Below are 9,384 nucleotides of genomic sequence, written 5' to 3'. Positions count from 1 at the left end.
TTGAAGTAATGTTCCTCACCAAATTTGTCATTTTACAGTCATATTTTCCTTTAAATTCACAGGTGTGTATGTCCGCATACGTGTGTGTGCAAACTCTACACATGTAGAAATGTTAGTTTCATTACAAGATGAATATTCTCCTCATAAAAAGATAAATATTCCTCTCATAGTCTTATGGAGTTGCAGTGTATTAAATTAAGCGCAAAGACTTAGGAAAATGCTTCATTTAATACACCAATTATTTCCCTTTATTTTAAATGGATAATTTGAAGTTGTAAATGCATAAACAATTGTATTACATACTTTTGAACCAAGTTAATATAAAAAGGTCCCAATCCTACATTTCTTTCAGAGCACAGTTTACTTACATTAAATTTACATGAGCATTAGATATTAGTATTTCCAGTACCCAATTACCGTATTCTCCAATAGCCATCTTCGTTTCTGTACTTTCAAACAAAAGCCCACTTGTAAAATGAACTTTGATTCATCCAACATTATGAATTTAATAGTTTTTTTTAAGCTTGAGAGAGGCATTTTAAATCTGTTGTTAAAGACACACAGCTATATTCAGGACATCATAAGGACTTGGAAAGATTCAGGTGCATTAGTGCAAGACATTGTCCCTTTGTGCGAATTATATCCATCCAGAGCTGAAAGGGTGTGTTTGTATCTTACAGAGTATTCACAGCTAGCTGCCTCCAACTGCACGGTCAAATCTCGAAGTCCGCAGATAAGCGAGGTTCCCACTGAAATCAAAGGATTTTTGTCCAAGTCCCGAGGAGCAAGACGACACAAGTGAGTATGGAAAGACACGGTGAATTCGTCAGATAGGAGCGTTTCTTCGCTGTTATCCTGTGCTATGATTACTCACAGTTTGACCCATACAGAAGGGAAAAAAACCCAAAAAACAAAAAGCAAAAAAACAAGCAGAGGCTCTTTCAGAGTAGGACAGTCCCCTTCTCCATACACTGCTTCACAAACCACGATTCAGATATCCCTAGGAAACCTGGTGGTTGGGGTAGGGGCAGCAGCAGCCTCCAGCGCAGGACCCTCCACCTGAGCGGCGGCGCCTTCCCCGCGCTCGCCCCAGCGGCGGCCGCCGCCCGCGCACCGCCGGCCCCGCGGGGCTTCCAGCGCCGGCCCTTCCCGCTCCTGCGGCGCAGCCTCTGACAACACGCGGAGACGGACATGAGCGACAAGAAAATAACGCTCCGGGAGGCGTCCCGAGGCCTGCCACCTCTCACCGCTGCGGCGGGGGGCCGCCTCCTCTGACGGTTCATTTTAGGGCGCCTCTTTAAGCCTGCCCGCTGCCAGGCGGCGTTTTGCAGTCCCCCACCGTCGTCAGGCGGAGCGGGAACCCGACAACGCCAAACTGTTTTTTTGTTGGTTTCCCCCCCCCCCCTTCCTCCTCCTCCTCCTCCTCCTCCTCTCCCCAACGGTCCCATCTTCGCAAGTCGCAGGCTGCGTCCGTCTCCGCGCAGGCCCGAGCGCGAGCTTCGGTCTCGTCGGGAGGGGGAAGAAAAGAAAGAGAAACTCAGGCGGCAGCCGCAGGGGTGGGGAAGGGGCCGGGGAGCCGCGCGGCGGCGGAGCGGCGGCGGCTGCGCCTGCCGCCAGCCCGGCCGAGGCGAGGCGAGGCAGAGGGAGCCGCTCCAGCTGCGGCGGCGCTGGGCGGGGAGCGGCGAGGCGAGGCGCGGCACGGAGCGACGGAGCGGCGCAGCGGCGGCGGAAGCGGCGCTGGTTTGAGCGAGCGAGGAGGCGGCAGCGGAGGGAAGGGGGAGGCTGTTGGTGTTTGGCGGGAGTCCCCCTCCCGGTGGAGGGAGTCATTCCTGCAGCTGCACTTCCGGTCGGCATTTTGTTCTGAGAGGGAGCGAGAGAGACACACACAGGATCCTTCCCTCGTCTCCTCCTCCTCTTCCCCCTACCCACCCCCCCGCTCGGTACCGACTCACCGTGCCCAGGCTGCCCCCTCCCCCGCCCCGCCGCACTCGCGCGCACGCAGGGAGCGGCGGCGGCGGCGGCCCCCCGGCAGCGCTGCCCCCGGCCACCCCCCTGCTCCCCCGCGGCTCGCCGTGCGCCGCGGAACCGGTTCGGCCCGGCGCGGCGCGGCGCGGCCCGTGTTGATGTTGTGAAGCGGGCTCGGGGGGAAGGGATTCGTCTCGGCCGCTCGCCCCCCGGCTCTACATGTTCGCTGCACTGAGGAGGAGACGGAAGAGGAGCCAGCCCCCCTCCCGGCCCGGATTATTGTTGTTATATTATCTCCCCTCCTCCTCCTGCTCCGCGGCGGCGGCGGCGGCGGCCCAGCAGCGGCGGCGGCTCCTCTGAGGAGGGAGGGGGGCGGATTTCTCTCCCCCTCTCCCGGATTCTCGTTGGATTCAGACGCCGATTTGCTCAGGTAATCCCCCCTCCTTGTCTCCCCTTCCCCTCCCTGCCCTCTCCAGCAGCGGGCCGGGCCTCCCAGCCCGGGCGGCCCAGCGCTGCCGGGAGCGGAGGGGATTAGCTGTTATCCGGGGTAGAGGGGAGTAAGTGGCAACCGGAGGTGTTTATTTCGCGGCCCCCCTTCCTGCTGCCTCGGGCTTGGCGGCGGAGATTGGTTCCTGCCGGGCTGCCGGGAGGCCCAGGCCCGGCGGAGAGCGCAGGCCCGCCGGCCAGCGCCTTTACTCCAGCTCGGGGATTAGAAAGGCGAAGCGGCTGCTCGGTGACAGGCCTCGGCCCGGAGAGGAGCAGGAGGAGGAGGAAACAATGCAATTAGCCGCGAATGTGCCCCGATCCTTTGCCATATTTACAACTTCGCCAGGGCGAGGAAGGGAGGTCCCAGCGCAGACAGTCCTCCGGACGGGGGAAGGAGTGAGCGGAGGGGCAGGGAGAGAGAGACAATGTAAATACCCGGCGATGAAATTGTGTGAGCCTCGCTATTATTTCCTCCTCCCGACAAACTCCGCTCTGAACGTTCAAAAGTTAATGCACATGGATTTGTAATGTGCAGGGGTTTAATCTCCAAATAATACAGCGATTGATTAGCGTGTTAATCACTTAGTATATTTATAGCATAAAACTAGCCCTTGTGGGGTGATTGACACAACACGGACACCTGCAGACCCAGGAAATACAGATAGGCGAGCGTATTGTGTCAGGTATTCAGCACGATCTCCGTGTTTATGTGATGTGCACATTGCACGAAAACATAGAAAATTTAGAAGAAATACTCTTTTATGCTTTCTAACAAACAGAAAATGGGAAAGGGGTCGTATGTGAACTGATATGTTTATGACATTTCAGGGGCCAAGGTGAAGATGAGATCTCACCCTAAGTACTTGAGGATCAAACATAAATTTAATTAAGTGAAAAGTGAGGAATGTTTAAAAAGTGTCATCCTTCTTGTCAGGCCATATCACTTTGAGATCCTGAGGTTGTTATTGGCTGTTTGTGTCCATGATGTTTGAATATGTAATTAGGTGTCATTTTAACAGGTCAAATGTGTTTTGTAAATGACTGTTGTTTAAGTGTCAGGTCTTCATAAGTAAATGGTGGCTAATTTACAGTAAAGTAAATCTCAGATTTACTGAGTGGCAGAGTTGAGAATGTTATTAAAAATTCGAGGTGGGTTTAAAACAAACACTCTGTGAATTAATAAAAATATTCCTACTAAAATTACATTATGAGTGAAATTTTGTGATACGAAGTTTCATCCTTCTTCTAGGAAGGGAATTTGTAAATGGCAAACAAGTATCACCATTGCATAATTTATCTATTTTTAAGTAGGTTTTTTAGTTGTTCAGGCAGGTCTGTTGTAACATTAAGTGGTTAATGTGTCTAATAAAGTAACTTTCTGGTGTACTGTGTTTAGAGTCCTACAAACCGTGCTATCTTGCCTCTGAGTGCCCTGATACATGTTTAAAAGGGTGAAGTTAATATAGCTGTCACGTAGAAGGCGTGTTTTTAATGCTGTAAATCCGTGTAGTAGTCAGTAGCGTGTCCGTGATTTGTATTGGTCAGGGAGCAGTTTGAATTTTAAAAAGCCTGAAGATCCTGCTGAGCCCCAATCCCGGCCTCCCTCCCTCCCACTAATCTCCCATTCCTGTCTTTGTGCTGCCTGGTCCTGTTAGACACTGTTTGCAACAGGGCCTCAGGCCTACGTGCGTGGAGAGGAACCATTTACACTTTGAAAAAGCAGCTTTTTATTTTTAAACTTTATGAATTGCAGAGGGAGCCACTAGCTGTCTCGAACTGTCCCTATCTCTCTCTGTAGCTGAACTGCTGTTTTCTTTTCTGGTCCGCAGCATGCGTAGGGGCCGAGTGTAACTCTAGTTTACAGGAAAGAAAGGACTGTGCAGAAGTAGTTGTAGTACTTGGGTAGTTTTCATCATCAGGAAGCGACATTAGCTCCAGCGCTTCTTTTGTCGTTTGTTTAAAATAACTCTTGCTGTAACAAAAATGGGTTTGTTAAGCTAGCAGTAGTCAACTTCTCTAACTTATTTTTCATTTAAAGGTGCTTTACTTTAAATATGCTAGATATGAGCAGGAAATGGGCTACTGTAGTTATGTAGTTCCTGTCAAGTTTATCTCTCCAGCGTTGTGTTTACAGCTTTTTTTTTTCCGCCTCTCCCTTTATCAGAAAGCATGTACTTTTCTCGTATGAAAAAAAGCATATTTATAGAGGGAAATTTAAGATGCTGGCTATTTGTGATTTGTGGGGTTTTTTTGTTTTTGTTCTTCTGAGCCATATGTGGTTAATCCTAAATTAGCTGGATTATCACAGTTTCTGTAGTTGTAAATTTTTTTAATGCAGAAAAATATATTTAGGATACAGAAATATTTAATATAGAAATGTTTGTAAGATGAATTATTTTTGTTTTAGACTGCATTTACAGCACATTTAAGTGTGTGTGTTGGGGGGGAAGCAGGGGTATTTCACTTTTCATGCTTCTTTTTTTCCTTAGTGTTAGAGTTTATGCTGGTCCTCTGTTTGTCCCAACAGCTAGCTGCTCAAGAAGGATGTAGTTATTTCAGTCACGTTATAAACATTTGAAATTAGTTATACTTGAGGCATTGGTTGTAACAGTTATTTTAACTGGAAGAGAAAAGGAAAATATTTTTGTGTTATCTTTTATTTTGTACTTTTGACTATCTTGTATGTTTTGCCATTTGTTTCCTGTGTACAGTATTTTTTTCCCTTTTTTTCTCCTCTCAATTCCTTACATGTTTTACCTGAAGTTATTCCCACAAAAACTCTTTCTCTGAAACCTTTTGCTATCTTTTAAAGCTAATTATATATATATATATATATATTTTAGTAAGGATAGGTACAAGCATACCACTAAAATAAAATGTTTTGTGTTACATTTGAAATGTTTAAATTTTAAATATTTTTACAACTAGGGGAAACACAGGATCAGAGAAGCAAAATTACTCCACTAAAAATATTTGCAGATCCCTCTTCTACATAAGGGTACATGTACCTCTCTCTGTGCAACCTCATTACGTGTTTGGGACTCTATGGACACAATGTTCATATGAGTCCTGTTGCAGAATTAAGGCAATAGATAGTAATTTCTTCGGGTTAGAACCATTTTTTTTGTTGTGTTTGTATGATAGTTGAAATAATGCAGCTTTAATCCTAAAGGTGTCATGTAGGTATTCCTCTATAATATAAATAGGCTATATTTTGAAGTATGCTAGGTGAAAAATAGTGAAAGTGTGAATTGATTTGAGCCAGGGCTTGATAGAACAATTTCATATTGCAGTTTTTCTGTGTGTTCAGCCGCAAATGTGGTACCTTTATGTGTCTATTATGTTACAGAGTTACAAAGTCATGATATTAAATTTATATTAGCATTTACTTCATAAATCATACACAAAAATAAAGTTAGTGCATACTTGTTAGTAACTAGAAGGAGAAATTTTACTTCAGAGTCTGAGTATCTAGAACTAGGGAAAAAAGTCTTTCAATTCAGAACTACAGCTAAATTTGCTTTCTAGAAATTATCCTGGAGGAGTATATAATATTTATCAATGTGTGGACGTTTTGACAGCAATTACGGGCATACTTAATTAGAAAAATATGAGTTGTGATAACTTCAGAGTTTGGTGTCCAGGTGGCGTGAGATGGATCATCCAGTGTTAGAATAGCTGTTTTCTTTCACAAAATATGTTACTAGAAATATTTAACATCTGAAAGAATTGACTATTTCAGTATTATACTGCTTATTTTCACTCTTGCTTTTCATATGCCTTTATTAGAAATAGTGCAGTTCAGGTTAGTGTCTGATTTTGAATGACCAGCAGTAATGAGCACTCAGTTGCATGGAGCTACCTACAGGGGAATGCTTGAAATTGGTGATGCCTGCATATTATTGGTAATAACCCTGTATGATAATGATCCTTTTTAATAATCAAAAAAAGGAAGTCCTTTTCAAATTACAATTATTAAGGGCTTGTATTCTAAAAACTTGTTAATATTGTTCATTTATATTTGTGCTATTATTCTATTTAGCGTTACAAGCATACTTCTTAGTAGGTGATCGTAAGCCCCAAAGTATGTGGTGGAAAAGGGCTTTATATTGAAATCTGCTGCACCAGGAGTGAGGAAATTGTGTTTGAGGAGATTGTGCAGGACCTGTGATTTGTGTCTTACTTCCTGTCCCCACTGCTCACTATGGAAAATCCCTCTAGCAAAAGGGAGGGGGGAAAGGATCTTGGCCCAGCTATTTGTAGAAACTAAAAGGAGTTTCAGGCAAATTAAATGCAGTTGTTGATCCTGTACTTGTAGGTGACTACTTAGTTTACACAAATAACTTTGGGGAAAAAAAAGCATAAATATTGAAAGGTATTTTTCATGTGAAAGTCTCTTAGTCTTAGAAAAAATTCTAGATGAACTTATTTTTAGTGCTGTTAGTATTTGTATCAGTTCCAAGTGTTTTTTCAACTGGAGGTCTTAAAATGCTTTATACAGGTAGATATTCTAGTTTTTTTCAAAACATTGCTAAGGTTTGATATGAAACACTTTGAGTTTTTGCAGCAGCGTGTATGTGTGGACATGCAATGCATTTTACTGGAACAGTGTTAAAAAGCACCAGACTGCAAAGTCAGAGACTCAGATAAGGAAACAGCAGACTAATATTGCAGAAACAAACGTAATGCAGCCCCCTTCTATATATGCTGGACATTTGACTACGTTATTGTATTCCCCTTTATCCTCATGTCCCCAATTCAATGCTTCATGCAGTGCATGGGAAATGCCAGCTGACTAGTAATACTGTTATAACCTAGTTTATATATGTGTTTTTCTTTGTCACTCAGTGTGCAGCCTGCTGTCTTATTACCTGCTGTATACCATCCAATTTTTGAATGAATACTGAAATTTTTGGTTTATCTGTACTTAACAAACGTTAGAGAACATTGTTTTTCTAGCACATCTGTGAAATATTATTTCCATTTTACAGATGGAAGGCTGAAACTGAGTCAAAATACTGAGTTTCAAAAAGTGCTTATAAATCTCCAGTGGCTAATTTGGCTTACTTTATTCTTGAGATTTTTAGGGCTATTTTAGAGCATTTAGTAAGTCCATAACATTGTTCTCTTTGACTTTATTTGTGATTGCCTTGCATGTCAACATATCAGGCTCATTTTTTCTCATGCTGGGTACCTAAGAAATATAGAGAGTTTTCATTGATGGCGTTAAGTATCTTTTCAGTTTCTACTATCCTGAGCATGCCAAGAGCTGGCCAAAAATAGATTTCCTGCCCTGAAAAACTAAAAAGAATTCTCTGTCCATACTGTGAAGAACCCAAAATGTTTTAAAAGTTTATTAGAAAGATCATGAAGAACAGACAGCAATTAGATGATAACTCCAAACCAGCAAGTAATTAAATGGCTTGCCTGCAATATTGGAGATTTAAAATGCTACTCTTATTAGTGTCCAACAGGAGCCACTACTCCTGGAGAACATCCTAAGCACTGATTATTGGCTATTCTGGATAAGTCTCTACCTCTTAAACTGCAATTGTTACAGTTCATGTAAATTGGTTAAATGGCATCCTCTGCAGCCTGGTGGTCAGGTCATTTCATTGCGATGTTGGTCTGTGGTCCCATTAATATTTATACTAAATTATATAGCTCTGGTAGGAAAAGAAGAGTGTTCTTAGGTAAAGCGAGTGCATTCCTGGCCAGGACATTGTCTTTGGGATGTAGGAAGCCCAGGTACAAATTCCTAATCTGTATCAGGCAGAGAAGTTCCTGAGCTTTTCTCCCCCATATGACTTTGTATGTTCTAATCATTGGGTTGCTGCCTGCCTCCCAGAGGCTGTGGATATATTTTGGAACAGACAGAATGTGTATTTCTAAGGTTCTTTTTTTTTTTTTCTCGTTGGAAATTTTTTGTGGGAATATGCTGGGGGGGGTTGTTTGTTTTTTTTTTTTTTTTTAATGAGATTTGGTTTTGACAAACTGGCAGTTTCCAGCAAGAAGATCTCTTGGATGGGAAATTCTTTTTTAAATCAATTGTATTTATTAACTGAGTGTTATTCAAGTTCTTCAGTAAAAAAAAAAAAAAGTGTAACATCTCACAGACAGCAGCTCCTTTTACTATGTAACCCTGATTCGTTTCATGACCACCATCTGTCATGTGCCATGTATAAAGCAGGGATCCTGTGGATAACAAAAAAACCCAAATGATCATTTAATGAAAGACTATCATAATGCACAAAGGACTGAATTACAGGTGTAAGCAACTTTAATTCTGACATTTCTTAAATACTTTAATGCTTGGCTTTATAGTTTTAATCTTCTTTCTCTTATCTTTATTTTCCAAGGTGATTTTATTGGGCTTCTTAAATGTAAACATGGGTCTATGACAGTGTAGGATTCTTTGAAACTGTGACCCCTCTCTTTTGTTTGAGCTAACAGTCTCTCCTATTTGAGGTAGCAGAACAGTTTAGGGTCAGTTATAGGCTATTATTCTTTGTTGACCAGATACCCGGAAAGGATGAGGTCATGAATATTTTTGTCTCTGAAATTCTGTTTTAAAGTCTTAAGTTTTAAAAGAGAATGTCTCACTGTCCTGCATGTTATCTTCCATTCACACTTGTTATTTTCTCTTTTTCTTTTAATATGCTTTCTGGATATCAGTGATTTAAAAAATAATTAGCTCACTTCTGATGCTGTGTATTGCAACTACCTTAGCACCTGTGGAAAAATAAGGTGGAATATATTTTTTGCAGTCTGAAAGCTGGGGAAATTTTGATAAGACTCTAACAGAGCTGTGGTGAGAACTTGTAAAAAACAGTAGATGCAGATTTAAAATCATTTTAATTTGTATTTTTTTGAAAGGAAAGTTAAAATCTGCCTGTTCTTAAAATGATTTGTTTGTTAAACGTTGGTTAAACT

At 42.6% G+C, this 9,384-nt stretch overlaps 1 protein-coding gene across 5 annotated transcripts in view; it reads left to right on the top strand.

Annotated features, from left to right (window-relative positions):
• The first annotated feature begins 1,739 nt into the window (after nucleotides 1–1,739).
• Nucleotides 1,740–9,384, top strand: part of LOC112982190 (NIPBL cohesin loading factor) — a 155,914-nt gene continuing 148,269 nt past the window's right edge. The window contains exon 1 of one of the 5 annotated variants that reach the window (XM_064501884.1): nucleotides 1,740–2,395. The gene's annotated coding sequence lies outside the window, so the exon portion shown is untranslated. The remainder of the gene's footprint in view (nucleotides 2,396–9,384) is intronic. The other 4 variants (XM_064501885.1, XM_064501886.1, XM_064501887.1 and 1 more) reach the window with 4 other exon arrangements.

This window comes from Dromaius novaehollandiae, chromosome Z, assembly GCF_036370855.1.
Source record: "Dromaius novaehollandiae isolate bDroNov1 chromosome Z, bDroNov1.hap1, whole genome shotgun sequence".
In the NCBI taxonomy this organism is placed as follows: domain Eukaryota; kingdom Metazoa; phylum Chordata; class Aves; order Casuariiformes; family Dromaiidae; genus Dromaius; species Dromaius novaehollandiae.
Note: the sequence above shows the minus strand (reverse complement) of the source record. Positions and strands in the feature narration are given on the sequence as shown.